Here is a 22,723-nt window from a genome sequence, read left to right as displayed (position 1 = left end):
AGAAACGTATGTCTTATCCAGATATGATATTCGTCGAACTAATTCTAAAATAAACAGTTTAACGTACTCACAAGTGGATTCAGCTTGGTGTGGGGGGTGGGGGGAATACTTATTGAAGAGGAACCAAAACTAGAATAGTGGTGTGAAAGGTAGAAAATGATATGGATATAGCTTAAACAGTAAAACTAGGTGAAATTGTGGATAGATGCGCACGCGCGGTGAGTGTGTGTGTGTGTGTGTGTGTGTGTGAGAGAGAGAGAGAGAGTGTATTGGCTAATATCATCATGACAGACAAGACAACTCGTTTACAGCCTGCCATGTATGTATATACTCTCGCTTATAAAATAGCACATAAACTGCACGCACACAGACACGCACACCCACCCACACACACACACACACACAAACACACATGTAATTTAACAGCATAACAAAGCATGATTAAAACAAGCTATAAAATGAATGCCCATAAATTTAAACACATGCGTGTAGATTGATCTTATATTTATAAGTTTATGTGTATGAAATACAAAAACGAAAAACTACAAATATACAGTTTTCAGTGTGTCCGTGCGTATGCGTGTTTGGGCATGTGTGTATGGATATATATATATGTATGTATATATATATATATATATATATATATATATATATATATATATATATATATATATATATATATATATGTGTGTGTGTGTGTATATATATATATATATATATATATATATATATTTATATATATATATATATATATATATATATATATATATATATATATATATATATACATATGTATATATATGTATATGTGTGTGTATGGGTATGTATGTGTGTGTGCGTGTGTGTATTTGCGGTATGTGCATGTGTATATACGTGCACCGTACGCGTGTGTGATACACAAGATATCAGAAAGAACGGGAGAAAAAAACGGAATTTTCGAGAGCTATTCTAGTTTAAATTCAATACTAGCAGCAGATAATCATCTAATAGAAAGCTGGGTGGTGACTTGATCATTATAACTACTTTATGTTTACATGGAATATTTGATTCAGGTTTGTACTTTCATGCTGCTTGCATAGCTAGTATAGTTACAACTAGTGTGTCATCAATTTTCAATTATTTTCCATTGCAGAAACGTCATTTATCTCCATTGCAAGCAGAGGAGCGGTAAATGTTCTGAAGAAAATAAAATAAAACAAAAATAAAGTAAATTGAACAAATAAGTATACAAAAAAAATAAAAAAAGGAAAATTAGCTGAGATATAATATTATTCATAAAGAACATATAAAACAGCAATTTCGTATGCATTTATGGTAAAGGAAACCGCATTGTAAATATGAAAGTTATGTCATTTTTCAGCTAATGTATTTGAACCGTCCAAAAACATATAACCTATGAAATCTATCAGGATAGTAAGACAGAAGGATTTGATGATATTTACCTTGTTTGCATTGCATATTATTTACTAATACCAGATATTCTCATAATGTGTCGCATTTTGCGAATAATAATCACACTTTCTAATTTTGGTACATGGCCAACAATTTATACAGAAAGAATCGACCTCTTTATTTTAGAGTAATATATGGTCAGAAGAAGTCGAATACAAGTAGAAATCTTGGCTTGAAGCAGTGGAAGAAGAATTTAGTGACTCAGACGTACAAGGGAACGTTATCATCAAGTTGCAAGATTTACAAGCAGGAGAAAAGGAACGAAGTTGCAGTTAAAGAGGTACTAGAGAGGAAATAATTATAGACCAACACAGGGTTGATGAAAACGCAGTAATGATTGAAAGAGTTAATGTAACTGATAAGCAAAATGAAATCCGCCTTGCAGCTAAAGATATAATTTCAGTTAACGGTATTGATATTACAGATCTCAACCATCTGTACTATGCGTCCGCGAAGATCTCAACGGTTCTATGTGGTGAAAAGATTAGAAAACGACATCCCCACAAAAAGCCTTCTTGACAAGAGCGTATTCAACACCAAATTCAGCTACTTAGGTCTCACATAGAATGTTTAAAAAACTTTAAGTTTGACAGGAATATCAAACCAACAAAAATCTGAAAATTAAAGAAAAAATATAATATGAAATACAGACTTGACATCGAGACCACCATAGAAACTATCAAGTAAAAGTTATGTGCTAAAGTTTCACGCATAGCAAGATATGGCTGTTTCGTTCAACAAACTTAAACAGTCCTTATTCAGGTATGCACAGCTCAGGAACAAGCGTTAAGGACCAATTATCTGAAGTACAGAATTGATAACACTACCGATAGCAACAACTGCAGAATGTTTCGTGAGAGGGGTGAAACGGTATAGAACATCGTTAGCGAATGTCCGAAATTGGCACAACGCGAATGCAAAAGGCCCCATGACATTGTGGCAAGAATGATCTATTGGGACTTCTGTAATATAATATATAGTGTTAGGTAGGGAGGTCGGTCATGCTTTGGCTTGATGGGGCTGGGGACATTCCAAGTTAGTGGTCCCAGGGGCTTCATCAAGCATAGAGTTGACCAGGTCCACCAGTTCTCTTCATCGCTGTACCGTGGGGTGGCGTAGCCGTGGTGTGGCTTGGGGGCTTGTGTGTTCCATTGATCCGAGTGAGCGTGTCCGCCTGGAACTTTGCTCCTGCTAGGGCTACCCTAGGTGGGATGCTCTCCCGGGGAGATTCCAGACTAACAGTAAACCACGGCGTGTCGGCTCGTCGTCAAGATGACTGCCCCATCATCCGCGTATTCTGCGGCAGACCGACAACCCACCCAGAAGAACCCTCAATCTGTTACGACACTATAATTCCTAATGTTTAATTATAAAAATATAATGGGACTGGGGTCCACCAGAGTAAAATAGGAATCAGAGGGGTACACATGCTATAAATGGTGATAACCACTGGTTTAACCGCTTATATTATATTGTGTTAATTCTATAAGGTTCCTATGAATACGATGTCATTACCTTTGAGTAATATATCTGGGCCACGTCGGTCGAGCCACATCTATAATTTTACGTTGCCCTAATATTCCAAGCTATGATCTGAAAATATAATGATGCTTGAGAACATATTGTGCCATGCTAAAGATAATATATGTTTCCGGACACATCCTGGTTTGTCAAAAGAAGAATTTTGTAATATCGGTAATATAAGCTAACGACGTTATTTTTTTGTGTCATCTTTATTTTAATGTTGTGTCTTAGCTTTGTATGGAATATATTTGTCACTAATAGTTCAACGTTATAGAAGGTTATGTCCTTGTTACAGCCATTGTAGTACACTGGTGACAGCATATCAAAAGATGAGCCTGCTGTTTGTACGATGACCACTTATCGACTTCGTCTGTTTGAAATTTTACAGCTACGTTCAAAGGAAGAGTTATACATCTCCTCAAACTATTATTAAGTGGTACATATCATGCAACTTAACGTCCAATCTTTTGAACACTAACATCTAGGAAGAAACTTAGAACAACATACAGTACGAAACAGGATATAGAGCAAGATAGCTACACGTATATGGTTGCCCATACGTACAACCATACCTCACACCAATATATATATATTGTTTATATATATATATATTGTTTATATATATATATATATATATATATATATATATATATATATATATATGTGTGTGTGTGTGTGTGTGTGTGTGTGTGTGTGTGTGTGTGTGTATGCATACATGTATAAACAGAAATATATATATATATATACATATATATATATATACATACATACATGCATACATACATACATACACATACACATATTACCTATACACATAAATGCCTATATCCATATGTATATATACATACATAAATAGACAGGAAGAAAGAAAGAAAGATTTGGCAGGTGCTGGGGACGTTTTCTTATGACGTTTCACGCATAAGCCATAAACATTCTTCGACGTTACTATGATCTAGTATAAGCAAAACGATTCAACAGTAAGATTTTTATTCCATTCTCTGGGACAGAAATACCCTTTATTTCTTTAGCACCGACCATTACTTGGTTACGCTTGGTATCCCTCGTCTGTTATCGGTGTGGGTTGCACGTAGCTAATTAGCAGTCGAAACAGATAGTTAAAAGAGGAATCTATGGTCATATAAATACATATACATAAACATACGAACATTGTAGGAGTGTTCGTATATTTTAACTAAGAGAAGAGTGTATGTCTATCAAACTCAAGTCGTAGTCTCTCTATACATATGTATATGTACATAATCTGTATAATGCACATACAAATATCTACATGCATGTTAGACATCTACATACACTGACATACATACATACATACATACATACATACATACATACATGCATGCATGCATACATACAATCATACATACATACATACATACATACACACATACATACATACATACATACATACAAGCACATACTTTTATAACTGTATGCATGTGTGTTTACTGAATGAGTTACGTTTTGGGAGGGAACATATGTCAAGTTTGTGAACGGTTTCCGGTCTTTTCATTGTTTATCCCAAAGGGTCTAGAATTCTGTTTTCCATTTTTCTCTCGTAATAAAAAGCCAATAATAATAATAATAATAATAATAATAATAATAATAATAATAATAATAATAATAACAATAATAGTAATAGCACAAACCTTTCACATTTACTATCAGTTTTCAAAGTACTTCCACAGAAGTATCATTTTTGGCAATTAGGAATCCACTGTGACCCGTAGCATAGAATGTTATTTCGTTAACTTTTTTTTTTCATTCGTTACCCTATCTTTAATACTTTTTTTATTCATTGCCCTACCTTTAATATTTTTTTTTGTTTCTGATATTTTGTTTTTGTCTCAATTTTCTTTCGTTTATTATTCTTTGTATCATCTTCCCTCTTCTTTTACTTATTTTCTTAAGCTTTCTCAAATTTGCAGATATTTAAATGAGAAAGATACTTAACTGAGCAAAACTGCTGTTATATCAAAAGCTAATGAATTCAAATACCAAAATCCTAAAACTGTTTCATGTCGCAACAGATCAAGGGACCCATTTTGTTCCTATGCTTTCTCATACTGATGTACGTTGTGACTATACAGTCCAATAGATTTTTACTTTACGCTTTTGCATTGATATTTATTAATGGTTGGAACAGCTATAACACAAAATAAATATTTACGTCCTAATTGGCCACAATGCCAAAGCCAAATAAATGTTGATATTAAATATAAATTCATACCTTTCATATGGGAATAACTTAATTGGTAGGAAATGCTTTCAAGTGGGAATTGAAACTAGCTTGCATAACCTCAGCAGCTCGCTAAGTTTTATATGGATAGGTAAAGAACTCAAGTCATCATTATGACATCTAATTTTATTTTATGAAGAATGATTACTCAAAAGCTACCTACCACACGTTTGCAAGGAATTTACAGCGACGAAAATACTTCCTGGAAATTTATCTAAATCATGATCATTTATAACAATTTATCTTTTATTACATGTTAAGGATCTTATTTCAGATTCAATGTAACTGTCAGTTGTTATCAAGATATCTGGCAATTGTTCTGTGAGTGTCAACAGAAATCATGTTACAATAACATCGTTTTCGTGATAATGTGATAGGGAAGGTGATGTAATCGGTTAATCACGGGAGCACCAAATTTTAAATTAATTAGTTTCCTATCGTTACTTTCCACTGGGTGATTAAAGTTACTGATAGCGAAATAATTTTTAAGTGAATTACATGTGCAAATATATTTAAGCGCCTCCAAGTAGCTCTAACGATAAATAATATTATTTCTATTCTGAGGAAGATTTTCCTTCGCTTACTAAAAAGATTGTCTCAGCATTTGAGAACCCAAAATATTGAGCTGATTCCTTCTGACGTTCGAAATTATACACTCTCACACATGTACTGATCACACTATTAATGCTTTTATATGCATACATAAATACATACATACATACATACATACATACATACATACATACATACATACAGTCGAGTTCAGAGCAGTAATAAGAAAGTAGAATCGCACAGGAACAACTAATTAAGCCATGAACTTTTACGGGGAGTGGGCACAGCAAAATAAAATGATCTTTCCCTTGTGAGATGGACTCACAGAAGAAATAGCTGGATAATGCTTTACTACGTGGTTTCAAAATTTAACCAGTAAGATTTTGTTTCTCTTCAGAACCATCTACAAACTACTGAGGGTTAGATAGATAATTTGCTTCGTAATAGTAAATGAAAGTAGGAAACTGTTGATAAGCAGCGCTAAATTCAAACGGTTAGAGTGTGTATTATCAATACAAGAAGATACTACAATGATATATCAATATATTAAGATATATTAAACACATCATGGTATGTGTGATAAGCAAATAAAAACCAAGAAGCAATTAATAAATAAAGGATATAAAATAGCACCAACGATTACTAAAACTAAGAGTAAAAGAATTAACTTTGAAAGCCACAAAAAGACACTAACCTCAATTACGTTTACGGGGAGCAAGCACAGCAAACTAAAACGATCTTTCCCTAGTGAGAAAGTATAAATATATATATATATTTATATACATGTGTATTTACAAACATGTGTATGTGTGGCGGAATAAGAGATGGGGATGGATGCGTGCATGTGTTTGTGCTATTTTTTACCATTTTTTTCTAATAATTACCATTTTCAGTGCAAATATATTTAATATTGCTTTAATATAGTTTTAAGTAAATTTAATGAAATACTGATACATCCATCACTACAATTTTCAACACCAAGATAGCAAAACAAGATGGAAAAGCTATAATAGGAAAAGAAAGGCTTCTATTATTGGCACTGTCTTTTAATTTGTTACTATTGACATCGACGCATACTATGGACAGTGATCAATAACAATGCAAACTATACAAAAATAACAAAATATCATCAGCCCCAATGCTAGCAACAGGAACATGATTGCATCGTTAATTCGACTTTACAGATGTGAGCATCACTTTTTTTATTTTGAGAAATTTATTTCAGATTGAATATTTTTGTATGCTTCTAATGGAGATTTGTAAGTTAATTCTAGCATCTCAAGCAATCATGTAGTGGTTGTTTATTTTGCTGAAGGAACCGTAGCAAGCTCAAACTGTCGCATTCCATCTATACAAAAAAAAATCACAATGGGTGTTAGGGTATGATATATGATTCTCAAATAGGAGGAGTTATCGTATATCTTGATAACTAAATTTAGGGATTGAACCATGATTTCGATAGACCTCCTACGTGCTTTAAGTCTATTCGATAAGGGCTGAACGGGGCTACTCAACATCGGTATTTAGCAAGGACTACAACCTCAATTATGATAATATTGAGAAAGAGGAAGAGTATGGAATCCGTAGTTGTTGTGATGATAGTAACCAAAAATATGGTGATAAAGGAGAAACAGGCATATATGAATTCAAATAAGATAAATAGGACAAAATATTGAAGTAATACAGCGGATGAGGATGATGACAGTGCTAAGAGAGAGATTTTATTACGATTTGAAATTAAATGATAAAAGATAAAAAAGAAAATATAAAAAATATCGATATTCTATGTCGTCAGATAGTCTGCAGCAATTATCCAATAACAATCATGGAAAATGATACACGACACCGATTATTCCAACAGATAAGACAGGGCAATGCTTTCAGAAATATTAATGGCGAATTTAAAGTTGTTGATTTTCAATTGATAATACCCTCCAATAATTCTTCTATCTCTCTTCACTTGCAAGAAGAAAAAAAATCGAAATATTTTAGCTGGAATTATTGTTGAGTAATTTCCATACGTCTATTTAATTCCGTCCAATTTTCCGTCCGATTACCAGACAGGTTAAATTTTATCGAATTAATGTAGCGTTTAGGGTTATATTTCTATTTCCGACGTTAGAATATAATAGAATTGTCTAATCCCTTGAGTAAATACTGATACGGTTCGATGACAATGTAAACAAGAAAGAAACTGCAATTATGTGCAATTATTCTTCTACGCTGCTGGTAGTAAGACTTCCACCAATAAATAAATAGATAAATTAATGTAGAAATGTTTCTCATCAAATGGGGTTAAGGGCCGAACCATTAACTATTACACGAAGCAATGTTGTATATCAATATATTTTTCAAATGACTTTCCATACACACAAAAATGTAGTAGCATTAAACCAGGAAATAATTTGGTTTGATAAAAGGCAAGAACGGTTTTTCAGTTAAACCTTAATTTGTATAGAATTTATGAATGGTAAAACTAGTTCTTTGTTGTCGCTAGCTGCTTGTTTTTTTTTTCTATTTGTATTGTTTATTCCACAGGCTATTATTCAAATCATGCTTTTTACTCTTAGTTTATGGGATTTTTTACTGCTTCTTTTTTATATTTTGTTGGTTATGTTTGAATATAGACTTTTGGGATGCAACGTTTTACGGTCTAATGCATTGGCGCCAACACATCTGACAGAAACATCCTAGAACTTTACTACGTTTTAATACAGCGTTAATTGTTTGAGGAATATCATAAGGTAATTTCTCTCCAAGTACATGAGAGGAAAGAAACAAAAAGCACCAAGTGAATCAGATATTCTCTTTTACAATTCCCTTCAATGTTAAAACAATTCATACAGCTAAATATTAATTCTATATTACAAAATTCACTGATAATACAAGCCTAATGTGACAGTATACGATAAATTGTTGGTTCTTCTTCTTGTATCAGCCTCGTATCAGCCTTAATTGATCAGATCTAGTTCCATAGAATGATTTAGTGTAATCTATAGATGCATTGCTCTTGATTTACCTTTGCCTTGCCGAGCGTAACACAATACTACACATTGCAAAATGCAGAACTTAATATTGGAAATTTCAGGATTAAAGAGACTATTCATATAAAGAAATTAAAGGAACAAGACATGACGTTCACTGTATGATATTAATTTAGTACCATAACATTCCCAGCCTGCCCACATCATTATCTTCTCCAGTCTTTATATATTAGTGTAATCCCGAGATAATAATATTCTCCGTTTTGTTTTTTTGTTTGTTTTGTATTGACAAGGTTCTTTTAAAGGCAAAATATATAATATATAGAATAAGTGCACGAGGTTTTAATGGTTTCTTTTTGCTTATTTTTTCGGTACTTTTTGGTTATCTCATCCCCATTAAATATTGCTGTTAAAATTGGGTTATCTCTCTACTAAAAAAATTGAGTTTATGTGGTGACAATAGATTGGATTAAAAGAGTTAAATCCTTTTGATTCAGTATGCTTCAACACAATGTTACCAGATTCAATACGATGTTTAATTTTTTTTATTTCATTTTTTTTTTTTTTTTTGAAAGTTAAACAATTTTTTTAGTTGAGAGTGATAACCAAATGTATCGATATTTCTTGTAAAACGAGAGGAGATAACCCAATATTTTAATGGCCGTGAGATAAACAAAACGTACCTATTTTTCTTTATAGTAGCTTTCTAATACTTTATAATACTTTTAAGTATCATACATACACACAGCGGGTGCGTACGCAAGCACGTGCACGCACAGACAGAATGTAATCTAGGGTGACTTGACAGCTATTTAGATTGACCCCGCAAAAATTCCTACGTTACAACTTCACTAAGAATATCCATCTCGTAGCAAAGCCTTTTATCTGAACTCCTGAGTGAAATATGTACTTAAGTCTGAATCAAAAGATATCATGTTTCTCAAATATACAAGTCAGTTATAATTCATTCATATATTGTATCGACATACAATGAAAAAAGCAGATTTGTAGAGCGGATTTGACTCGAATCCGATTTCTGCAAGTTAGTGAAACCATATCACCATAAACTCTCTTTGGGTGAAGATGAATATCACTGTTCTTCGATTTCGTTTTCTCCTTTAGGGTCATGATATACATCGATGAGAGCAGTAAAATGCACCTGTTGGAAGACGCATGGCTCACTGGTAAGAGTGTCAAGCTCACAATCACGAGGTAGTGAGTTCGATTCCTGGTCAGGGTTGTGCATCGTGTTCTTGAGCAAGACACTTTATTTCACGTTGATCTAGTTCACTCAGCACTAGAAATGAGTTGAGACGTTACTGGTGCCAAGCTGTATCTGCTTTTGCTTATCCCTTGGATAACATCGATGGCGTGGAGAAGAGAGGCTGGTATGTATGGGTGACTGGAGATATTTCATAATCAACCTTCCCTGGATTTGTTCTTCGTAAGGGGAATTTTCTAGGTGCAATCCTGCGGTCATTCAGGACCGAAGGGGTTCTTTACCCTAGTGATATTCCAATAATATAAGAAGAAAGCAACTTATCAATTGCAAAGCCATTTCTAATTTTTAGAAATGAAAATATAAATAAAGGCAAGGATACACATTTACACGCGAACATAAACGCATAAACGCAAGCGAACGCACATGAGCACATAAATACATGCATACACACATGCATGCAGTCATATATACATACATACATACATACCCAGATACATACATACATACATACGTAAGGCGGCGAGCTGGCAGAAACGTTAGCACGCCGGGCGAAATACTTAGCGGTATTTCGTCTGCCGCTACATTCTGAGTTCAAATTCCACCGAGGTCGACTTTGCCTTTCATCCTTTCGGGGTCGATTAAATAGGTACCAGTTACGCACTGGGGTCGATGTAATCGACTTAATCCGTTTGTCTGTCCTTGTTTGTCCCCTCTGTGTGTAGCCCCTTGTGGGTAGTAAAGACATAACATACGTACATACATACATACATACATACATACATATATACATACATACTTACACATTACATAAAGGAAAAATACTCAGAATAATTATTGTCATTCAACGTTAATAAGTTACTGTCCAAAACTACTTGTCTTGTTCTTCGGTTTGATGTCTTTTAAAGGTCTGTTAGTTTAATGTGTGTATATGCGAGTATGTGTATATATTTCAATGCTTGGTCTGTCTTTGTGCTTGTTTGCGTATGGGAATGCCTGTGTGGGTGCGCCTGTGTGTGTGTGGGTGGCTTGGTAGGTGTGTGTATCTACATGTATGATGTATTGATGGCTTAACGTATGATGAATTTCGTATTCCTTCCCATAAAAACTTCTTTCTGATTGTATTTATATATATATATATATATATATATATATATATATATATATATATATATATGTATGTATAAATACATACTTGTGAGTGGAAGCGTGTGTGAGTGTGTGTAAGTGTATGTGTGTGTGTGCGTAAGTGTTCAAAAGAACGTAATTACATATAGGTGATAGCAGCGTGATTGCAATCGGTTTTTGTTATGTTTAGTTGACGAGGAGGTCAAAGACATACCAACATCTGAACAAATATGAAGACAAAGGCCAGGAAACCAAGCACAAGCCTCGGATTTTGGTAAGAGGCTTCGTAGTTCAAGACATAAGCTGAACTAATAGTTTATTGTTACAATAGTCACATAAGGATACATGTTAAGCACGTGACACTGTTACTTCTAAGTACATTGTCACATGCGTATACTTAAATTCTCATACACACATTAATGTGGATGATTCTACTTGCATTTGTATGCAGATTTCAGTCGTTTTTACTATCTCTGACAATCTGACTGTGTCTTTCACTTCTGTTTCGAAACGAAGAAAGACAGACGGACGGACACATACATAGATATAATATATAATCTCTGTGTGTGTGTGTGGGGGGGGGGGGGTTATGGGTGTGTAAGTGTGTGTGGGGGGGTGTCAGACCAGGAGATTGAATGAATTTTAGATATTATTTATTCACCATTACACATTTTTCATTTGCTAATAAGAGTTACAAAATTTGAAGGAGCTATGTTACAGATACAGATTTGTTTAGCAAATGGAACATATGTAATGGTGAATAAATAATACCATGACATTTTTTTCAATCTCCTGTTTTGATATATAATTACTTCACAGGAAAATATTTTCCAGAATTTTCAACTATTATGCATACCTCACGCAAATATAACATCTAAAAACAGATTGGGAATACTGGAAAACGCAGATGTGCTTCAAGAGGTAACAGTTTGGATTCAAATCCTATCTACATTATATAGATATATAGGCACAGCCCTGGCTGTGTGGTAAGAAGCTTACTTCCCAACCACATGGTTCTGGTTTCAGTTCCACTGCGTGGCAACTTAGGAAGGTATTTTCTAAGTATATTGTCACATGCGTGACTGAAACTGAAAGAAGCTCGTCGTATGCATGTGTGTGTGTGTGTGTGTGTGTGTGTGTGTGTGTGTGTGTGTGTGTGTGTGTGTGTGTGTGTATCTTCCCATCACTGCTTGACAACAGGTATTAGTGTGCTTGCATCTCCGTAATCTAGGAGTTCACCAAACGAAACCGATGGAATATGTACCAAGCTTAAAAAAATAATAAATTATTGGGTCGATTCATTCGACTAAAAATTCAAGACGGTGTCCAGTATGGCCGCACTCTAATGAAACAAATAAAAGATAAACGTTATGTATATATATATATATATAAACACACAGATGTATACATGAATATACATGCAGACTTGGACACATACCAATAAAACACATACAGAGTTGCATTGTTTATGACAAGCAGATGCAAAGTATTCAATACATGGCTTATGTATATTTATTTTTATCCGACTGATGTCATATGTCGTACAAAAATGCATGGGTCGTCAGACGAACATTATCTTCCCATAATGAAATTCTGCTAGCGCAGAAATCTCACTTGATTAACATTGATTAACACAGAGTATATATCAAACTTCATGATTAACACAGAGCATATATCACACTTCCTGATTAGCACGGAGTGTATATCACACTTCCTGATTAACACGGAGTATATATCATACTTCCAGACACAAAAAAAATCCCCAATTTAAAAAAATTGAGCAGTTTTCTTCTGCAGGGGAAAGAACTAATCTCACTTGGTACTGATTGATGATCAACATTTAGCTCAGCATTTTTGTTGTATTTTGGGAGGATCTTTACTCCAATAATAAGTACACGCACTGGTTCAGTTTCACATCTGAATTATTAATCAATTGATTCGCTATTTCACCAACAAACTAATCGATCACTTGATTAATCAGTAGGTTAACCAACGAATGAATCAATCAACCAACACCATTTTGTCACCATTCGTAACTTCATCAATGAAATACCCTGTCTCCACCTATCGCTTCTTAAACTTTTTTCATTCATGACCTTATTTTTCATCACGAGATTTTTCGCGACTCCAGGTATTAAATATGAAATAAAATAGAAATAAATACATAATTTTTTTTTGCTGAACAATAATAAATACACATTTTTTTTTTTGCTGAACAATAATAAATACACATTTTTTTTGGCTGAACAATAATAAATACATAATTTTTTTTGCTGAACAATATACCATAAGAAAAAGTAGATATATATTATTTGTCAAAATCTAAGTAGTTTTAGGATTTGTTTTAAGTACATCAACAAACTAAAGTAAATATTTCAAGTGCAAGAATAAACCACAGTAAAAATCAATGTGGCGGATGTTTTGTTTTTTGCTGCATAACAAATTAAACCTTGGTGTAATATTTGATACTGCTGGACGTAAAACATCTACGTTTTCAGCGTTCAACGATATTTGTTTTTAATAAATGTTAAAGCTAATAAAAAGTCGTTTCACATAGGAATGTGGCACATAACGTAAAATATCATGCGTTTGTGAAATAACATATAAACTGAAATTCAAGTGTTTGAATTTAATTTTTGCGACCCGGCATTTCGTCTCGCAACCCAAATTGGGGTCGCGAACCATAGTTTAAGAAGCGCTGCATAGAACTACTTGATACAGCTTATGTCAGGTGTACGTTCAAACAGTGTGCAATTCAAAATCCAAGTCATCTTCAAAATGTTTTAAGCTTGATGCTTGTATTGAATTAAATTGAGGCGTGACGAGAAAGTTTTTTTCTACCATATATACAAAATGTAGCCAATGTAACTTTTGAATTTTTAGATGTTGTGTTTGTTTACTCTGGCACATAGTTAACAGTGGCTAATCGGCGTTGTATGCTTTTGCTTTTACATCAAAGCTACATTTAATTGAATGCTTATCCTTTTCTTTTTCTATTCATCTAAAATAAAAAAGATAAACAACAAAATAATTTCGAATCATATGTATCATTGAAATTGTAACTGGATCATAAGGACTCGATGTGCTGTATGTATATATATCATTAAGAGTATTCCTGGTTAACGTGATGTACACTTCAACATTGCAGTCTATTGATGATTCTGTATTTCCTCAAGATACGATTTTTTGACAACCATTTTCTATCCAATGAGTGCCTAGTTTTGCCCCTACAGTTGTTTTTGTTTTTGTATATGTCGTATTTATAGATATCTTAGTCTTTGGCTAGATGATGTGTTGACCTTGAAAGGGTTGTTTTTGTGGAAGATTTTCTGTTATAAATATGAAATGAAGAAGTATGTACTTATTTGTATACAAGTCCTACCAACAATTATGCATACATTTAAACTATGAGGTTAACTATAATGCCGCATAATATTTTTGTGACAATGTTAGGTATCATTTGATGTTGGTTTTATGTATTTCTAGATTGATATCATCTACATTCACTACAGTATAGGACGACGCTGGCACATATTTTTTCTGTTAGATAATAGATTAGATATGCGTGTGAGAAAATTGCTTATAATGTATTGTATGATTGTGACCGGATGGTTGGAGTTCCTATTTATGTATGTTATATATTTGTTGGTTTGTACAATATGTAAAGTTTTCCAGTGTTGTACATAGGCAAGTGTTGTACCTACGAAATTTTATATTTTCGAGTCTCCGTCGTAACTTTTTTAAAAAAATATTTTTAACATGTTTGTCTATGTTATGCAACTTCGTTTTGTGGATTGATCAATATGGACCATCCCAATGATCAACTATTTGTGGAACTTAACATATGAAGTGTTAAGACGTTCGTGTTTCTATCTTGAAGTCCTGTTTTCTATCCTGCTATGGGGAATTTTGGCCAAATGTCTTTCGTATTGTCTCGAGCTGACTAAGACTTTCCATATGAAAAAGTACAATGAGTAAGTAAAAACTGTAGAAGGGTGTCAGATAGACTGTATCTGTATCTCTATGCGGTTGGTGAAACTGCTGGAAATAGCAAACTCATTTCTACCAAATCACATCATGTCTTAAAAAATCCAGGAGGCATTGAATAACATAGTCCTTAAGATATATAGAAGGACGAGATGGCCATTTCTGGAATATATTTGATGATAGGTTTCCAAAATCCCGCCAACACAACATACACAACAACATTAAATGTAATATCAAAATTAAAATATAAAACAACACAAACACTATCTGAATGAGAACATTAAACTTGCCATTTTAGCACCTATTAAAATAGAGTCTTTTTAACTGGACAACACGATTTATGTTTTCATTATTGTTTTTCTTTTTATTTATTTATATGTATAGTTTGATGAACAGCGTCCTACCAAAAATAGAATGGAGAAAGAACTACATACAACCAGGTACAACATAGGATATCGAAAACAAGTATGGCGGTGTTATAAAATAGAGGATTTAATTGTCAAGTGAAAACATCGTCTGCGGAATGAATATATTAATGGTGTTGTAATTGTTCCAGATATAGATTCTTTTTATGATAAATAAATATTTATTTCTCTGCTTTATTTGTCTATTTAACTAAGGTTGTCCCGGTTTCCACACCATATTTTTTCTTTTAATGCCCATACACAATATTGTTAGTCTAGCAGCCTCCAAATACATACATACATATATTGTATATATATATATATATATATATATATATATATATATATAAGCAATGTTAATTCTCTAAATGAAGTATTAACAGTAACTGCACGATAAAGTGTAGTATATTGCCACTTAAGTGTGGCTGACCCCTAGGGGTGGATGTTACTATTGCTTTTAGCCCCAAGAGGACATCTCCTCCAGCTGGCTTATCGACACACGACTGTGTCCTGTTTGCCAAGGGTAGTTATCCCTCTCACCAACATCTGCAGCACGAACGGATCCGGAATTCAGGGTTATTTCCCTTCGTCGGCGTCCGATAGCCGCTTACCTTGGTGAGAGAGACAAAAACCTGGCAATCTTATATCTTCTTTTCAAGTGAAATTCTTCACTGATATCGAAAAGGTGAAAACAAGCAATGTTAATTCTCTAAATGAAGTATTAACAGTAACTGCACGATAAAGTGTAGTATATTGCCACTTAAGTGTGGCTGACCCCTAGGGGTGGATGTTACTGTTGCTTTTAGCCCCAGGAGGACATCTCCTCCAGCTGGCTTATCGACACACGACTGTGTCCTGTTTGCCAAGGGTAGTTATCCCTCTCACCAACATCTGCAGCACGAACGGATCTTCATTTAGAGAATTAACATTGCTTGTTTTCACCTTTTCGATATCAGTGAAGAATTTCACTTGAAAAGAAGATATAAGATTGCCAGGTTTTTGTCTCTCTCACCAAGGTCAGCAGCTATCGGACGCCGACGAAGGGAAATAACTCTGAAATCCGGATCCGTTCGTGCTGCAGATGTTGTTAGAGAGGGATAACTACCCTTGGCAAACAGGACACAGTCGTGTGTCGATAAGCCAGCTGGAGGAGATGTCCTCCTGGGGCTAAAAGCAACAGTAACATCCACCCCTAGGGGTCAGCCACACTTAAGTGGCAATATACTACACTTTATCGTGCAGTTACTGTTAATACTTCATTTAGAGAATTAACATTGCTTGTTTTCACCTTTTCGATATCAGTGAAGAATTTCACTTGAAAAGAAGATATAAGATTGCCAGGTTTTTGTCTCTCTCACCAAGGTCAGCGGCTATCGGACGCCGACGAAGGGAAATAACCCTGAAATCCGGATCCGTTCGTGCTGCAGATGTTGGTGAGAGGGATAACTACCCTTAGCAAACAGGACACAGTCGTGTGTCGATAAGCCAGCTGGAGGAGATGTCCTCCTGGGGCTAAAAGCAACAGTAACATCCACCCCTAGGGGTCAGCCACACTTAAGTGGCAATATACTACACTATATATATATATATATATATATATATATATATATATATATATATATATATATATATATATATATATATATATATACATACATACACACAGACACGCATATATGTATGTATGTATATACGAATTGTAAATATAAAAAATGAGTGTGTATATATTTTTTATTGTCAACAGTACGGCTACTTTCAGAAGCTTGTGAACAGTTAAAAGATGATTTTCAGCCGAATATCTTCTTATGTTTCTTAAATGATATCCTTTGAGTTAAGAGCCAATGATGCACTGTGTACATAGTCACTTGATCTGATAAATGCAACATTCCCTTCAAGCTACAAGCAGAAGTCTTTCGGGAGACAAAAAGAGAATAAATTATATAATTTACTACGAGATAAAATATATGAAATATGTTAAAATTTCTTAAACTTAAAAAAAATGAAATAATGTGAAAGAAAAATCGGTAACATTTTCGGTAAAATTTCATAGCTGGGTTACTGACAATGCAAGACAAAAAATCTTTAATACCGAAAAGTGCAAGGATTTTTTAGGATCCGGAAATTAAAATGCAGTCAGTAGATTACGAGAAAATACTCGTGAAGGTATCAAAGATGCAAAATATTTTTGAATCCGGATATTACAAAAATAGTCAACGAAGAGACAATCAACCAGTAAAAAGAAGAGTAAATAAATTGCGTTTAAAATCTAATGCGTATCAAAGGGCCCAGAGCGAAAAATAGCTTAATATACTTTATTCAATTTACAGCAATAGGTTACATGACAAGTGCTCGAAGCGTGGGTACTTACACACACACATATATATATATAAAATATTTCTTTCTCGAGCCACACCAAGTTCATAAGGGCCGCTTTCCCGGTTTCAATGGCGTAATATATTCTCCACCTGGACGGGACTTCGTTCATCGCAGGTTTACTTACTTTTGCCAAGTACTTATTTTTGCAGCTACGTGAAATGAAGTGTTTTGCTCAAGAACACAACGCGTCGCCCAGTCTAGAGCTCGAAACCACAATCCTACGATTATGAGGCCAACATCCTAACCACTAAGCCACATGCCTCCACATACGCACAAACACACACATATATATATATGTATTACTTTTTACTTGTTTCGGTCATTGGAATGCAATCGTGGTGAAGCACCGCCTTGAAGAATTTTAGTCGAACGAAACGACCCCAGTACTTCTTATTTCAAAACATGGCACTTATTCTATGGGATCTGTTTTGCCGAACATCCAAATTTCGGTGACATAAATGCACCAACACCGGTTGTCAAACTTTGTGGGGGCAGGAAGACACACACACATGCATATCTCTCTCTGTCTCTCTGTCTCTCTCTCTCTTTCTATATATATATATATATATATATATATATATATATATATATCTGTCTCTCTGTCTCTCTCTCTCTTTCTATATATATATATATATATATATATATATATATATATATATATATATATATATATATACTGTTGTGTCTGGGGAGAGTCATTTTCTTCTCGTGCCTTAAAATTTAACACACTCACCGTTAAAATTTCCACTTATTATTTTTATTTTCCTAAAATTTTCGTTGCGTCTTGCAACCTTTTCAATAGTCAAGACTATTGAAAAGGTTGCAAGACGCAACGAAAATTTTAGAAAAATGAAAAAGAAATAAGTGGAAATTTTAACGGTGAGTGTGTTAATTTTAAGGCACGAAACGAAAACGACTCTCCCCAGACACAACAGAATATGCTTCAACACACGAAATCACATAAAAAATATTGCAAACCAAATCCCAAAACGAAATATATATATATACATATATATACATATATATATATATATATATATATATATATATATATATATATATATATATAACCATCATCATCAACGTCATCATCCAAAATTTGCCCATTCTCACTAGAGAGAAAGCAATGAACGAAATGTTGGTTTCACAAAAATTTGTCAAAAGCAAAGTACAACCGAAATCATTGAAAAGAATATTAACTGGCGCAAAAGTATATAACTTTACAATGGAATCAAAAGTGGAGAGATGCGGACGTCCTAATTTGGAACATGCCCCCACTTGTTGGCGGGTTCAGAATTTCACTTTAAACCAGGTAATGTATTTAAGATAATGTCAAATTTTACTCGTGCTTCTGGAAACTTAATCTATGTTATTACCTACTTAGATTGCAGAAACCACTATATAGGCCAAACACGACTGTCCCTCAGACGAAGGACACCACTTCACAAGGAATAAATCCGCTTTCCACAATATAGACAGACACAGGTCAGTGAACACATAGATAGATGATAATCTTTCCTTTTTATCAATGATCCTAGGACACCTCGGTGCAGCAGAGATTAAATAGAGAGGCAACATTTATTGATAAATATCAGCCACAACTTAATATGAACACACAACTCAATACAGGGCACTACTAACCTTACTAATATAAATAATCTCACTGATCCTCATATATCTAAAATACTACTTTAAATTCTAGTAATCGTATTTACATTAATTACATCCCTTTCAGAACTGTTTACTTCCCTTGCATCTAATTTTTTCAACTTAGGCATATATTTATATCCAGCACTGCTTGACAACCGATGTTGATTCACAGTCAGTGACCACTTATAGCGAAGTCGGTATGACTTTTTATAATGATTTTTATACATCTTAATATAACTTTGACTAGTTTGTATATATATATATATATATATATTTGTTTTAAAAAACCATTAGATTCATACCTAGTATGCGTTTCTTTTTACTTTTCACTTAATTACACCACGTGCGTACGTTTTTCCTTAAATCCTGTTTCAATTATATATATATCACATGGGCACACGAGGCGCCTACCTGCTAGAAAGTGAAATTTAAATCCTCAGCTAAACCACCAATAACACTGAAAAATTCAATAGAAAACAACAGTAGTCGGGCGAAGTGGCAAAGTATTTAGATATACCATCACATCTAAATGCTATATAGCTTGGCATTTGGATGCACTTGCATCATGATTTCGAGTTCTAGCGAAAAAGCCTTAACTCTCCTTAGCAAGTTTTACCAAGTGAAAGAATTCAACTCGTGACGTTGAAATCTGCCGGACTTCTGAATAGTTTTGCGCCAAAATCAGAACAGCTTCAGTGTAAATATATTAATAAGGAGTAAATATTCAAATGCGAATATCTATATGGGTATTATTATTGTTATTATTACCTGCGCTAAATATAAATAATTTATAAATAAATCAATTTTGATTCTATAGCTATCTAAAGCTATTTAACATCTGTGACCACCTATATTATTGTTGTTATTATCAATTATTTGTATTTACCGCAGATAATAATAACAATAATAATATCTATATAAATATTCGCATTTGAATATTTACACCTTATATATATATATATATATATATATATATATATATATATATATATATATACACACACAAGGATTTTCTTTTCGTAATGAGATAAAAAAACCAAGGCTGTGTATAATATAGAACATATAAAAATAGAACATTTATAAATATATATATATATATATATATATACATACATAAGTACGTACGTACATACATACATACATACATACATACATACATACACACGTACGCACACACAATTACATACATACATACATACATACATACGTACATACATACATACATATGTATATATGCGACGAGCTTCTTTCAGTTTCCTTGTCTGGCAAATCTACTCAAAAGGCATTGGTCGGTTCGGAGCTATTGAAGACAATCGTTTAAGGTGCCATAAAGTGGGACTCAGTCCGAGAACATGTCGATGACAAGGACCCTTCTTACAAGACACACACATATATATATATATACATATATATATATATATATATATATATATATATATATATATATATATATATATATATATATATATATATATATATATATATATATATATATATTTATATTTATATAAATACAAATATATTTACGGACATACATGTGCGTGCGTGTGTGTGTGTACGTGTGTGTGTGTGTGCGTGTGTGTGTGTGTGCGTGTGTGTGTTGGAGTGTGTTTGAAACATTCTTATTTCTAACAGGCCACTTTTGCTCTCTTCCTACATCCAGCAGATGAATTTTAACATACATACATACATAAATATGCGCTCACATGTAAACATTAACACATACACACTTTCACACACGCACATGCACATATATGTGTACGTGCGTGTATATAGACGTATATTTCAAATGTTGCTTTTCCTGTACTTCATGATGGTTCGCAGATATCATTCTACCGTTGGAAATAATGCTGAACACGAAAAACCTAGTGATGATGTTCATGATATTATTGTCCTGTTCTGTGAATGGGTTTGATATATATTTACACATACATTTGCGTTTGTGAGTAAACGCTTCTTTGCTTTCTCACCCACAAACTTCCTATTTTATACTCTTCCTATCTCTCTCTCTCTCTCTTTCTTTCTCTTTCCCTGTCTTTCTCTCACACAGTATACTTCTCTCCTTCTGGCTCTGTAGAAGCATTTTAAGTTCTTCAGATGCCATTGCAGCAGTCTTATCTGTCGATAAAACAATTCAACAGACGTTGGTGCACTAATTTGTCAAACAGAATCTCTGTCGAAGCAATTATTAGAGTTTTTCACGTTTTGCAAACTTTTTGATCTAGTTATGTGCATGCACACATACGCATGTACACACGTATACATATATATCATATATATATATATATATATATATATATATATATATATATATATATATGTATGTATGTATTTATGTATGTATGTATGTATCTATGTATATGTATATATATATATATATATATGTATATATATATATATATATATATGTATATATGTATATATATATATATATATATATATATATATATATATATATATATATATATATATATATATATACACACATGCGTACATAGGAAGAGAAAGAGGATTCAATACATGAGCCTAATAAAAAATTTTATTCGCAAATTGGGATGTGCAATGCTTGAAACCTAGGAATCTTTAGAGTAACACACGCACGCACACACATACACGCATATATATATATATATATATATATATATATATATATATATATATATATATATATATATATATATATAATATATATATATATATATATATATATATATATATATATATATATATATATATATATATATATATATATATAAAACTAGCAGAGGCACCCGGCGTTGCTCGGGAATAAAATTGTTACTTATATACTTGACGAAAAAAAGGCAAAATATGCTGTATAGAAATTTGAGAGAACATTCTGAAGATGGATTCTCAGCTGAATGATGGCTGGGCGCCTCATGAATGGGGAAAAATTGAAGATGTGCCAAAAAGCCTCATTGGTACTTGGAAACTTTTATGAAAATTAAAATGGGGATTAAATGAAAAAAATAACTTACGTGAATATCCTCACAAGAGTAATTGAAATAAATGGCGATTGTGGAACCCCCCGCGCACGCACGCACGCGCGCGCGCATACACACCTGTGTCTTTGTAAATATGTTTGTATACATTTATGTGTGTGTGTTTGTAAGAGACAGAGTGTGAGTGAGAGAGAGAGGTTTGTTGTCATGTATACATACATGCATAAATA

Source organism: Octopus bimaculoides, chromosome 1 (assembly GCF_046866305.1).
Source record: "Octopus bimaculoides isolate indiv1 chromosome 1, ASM4686630v1, whole genome shotgun sequence".
Classification (NCBI taxonomy): Eukaryota; Metazoa; Mollusca; class Cephalopoda; order Octopoda; family Octopodidae; genus Octopus; species Octopus bimaculoides.
This window is presented reverse-complemented; position numbering follows the sequence as displayed.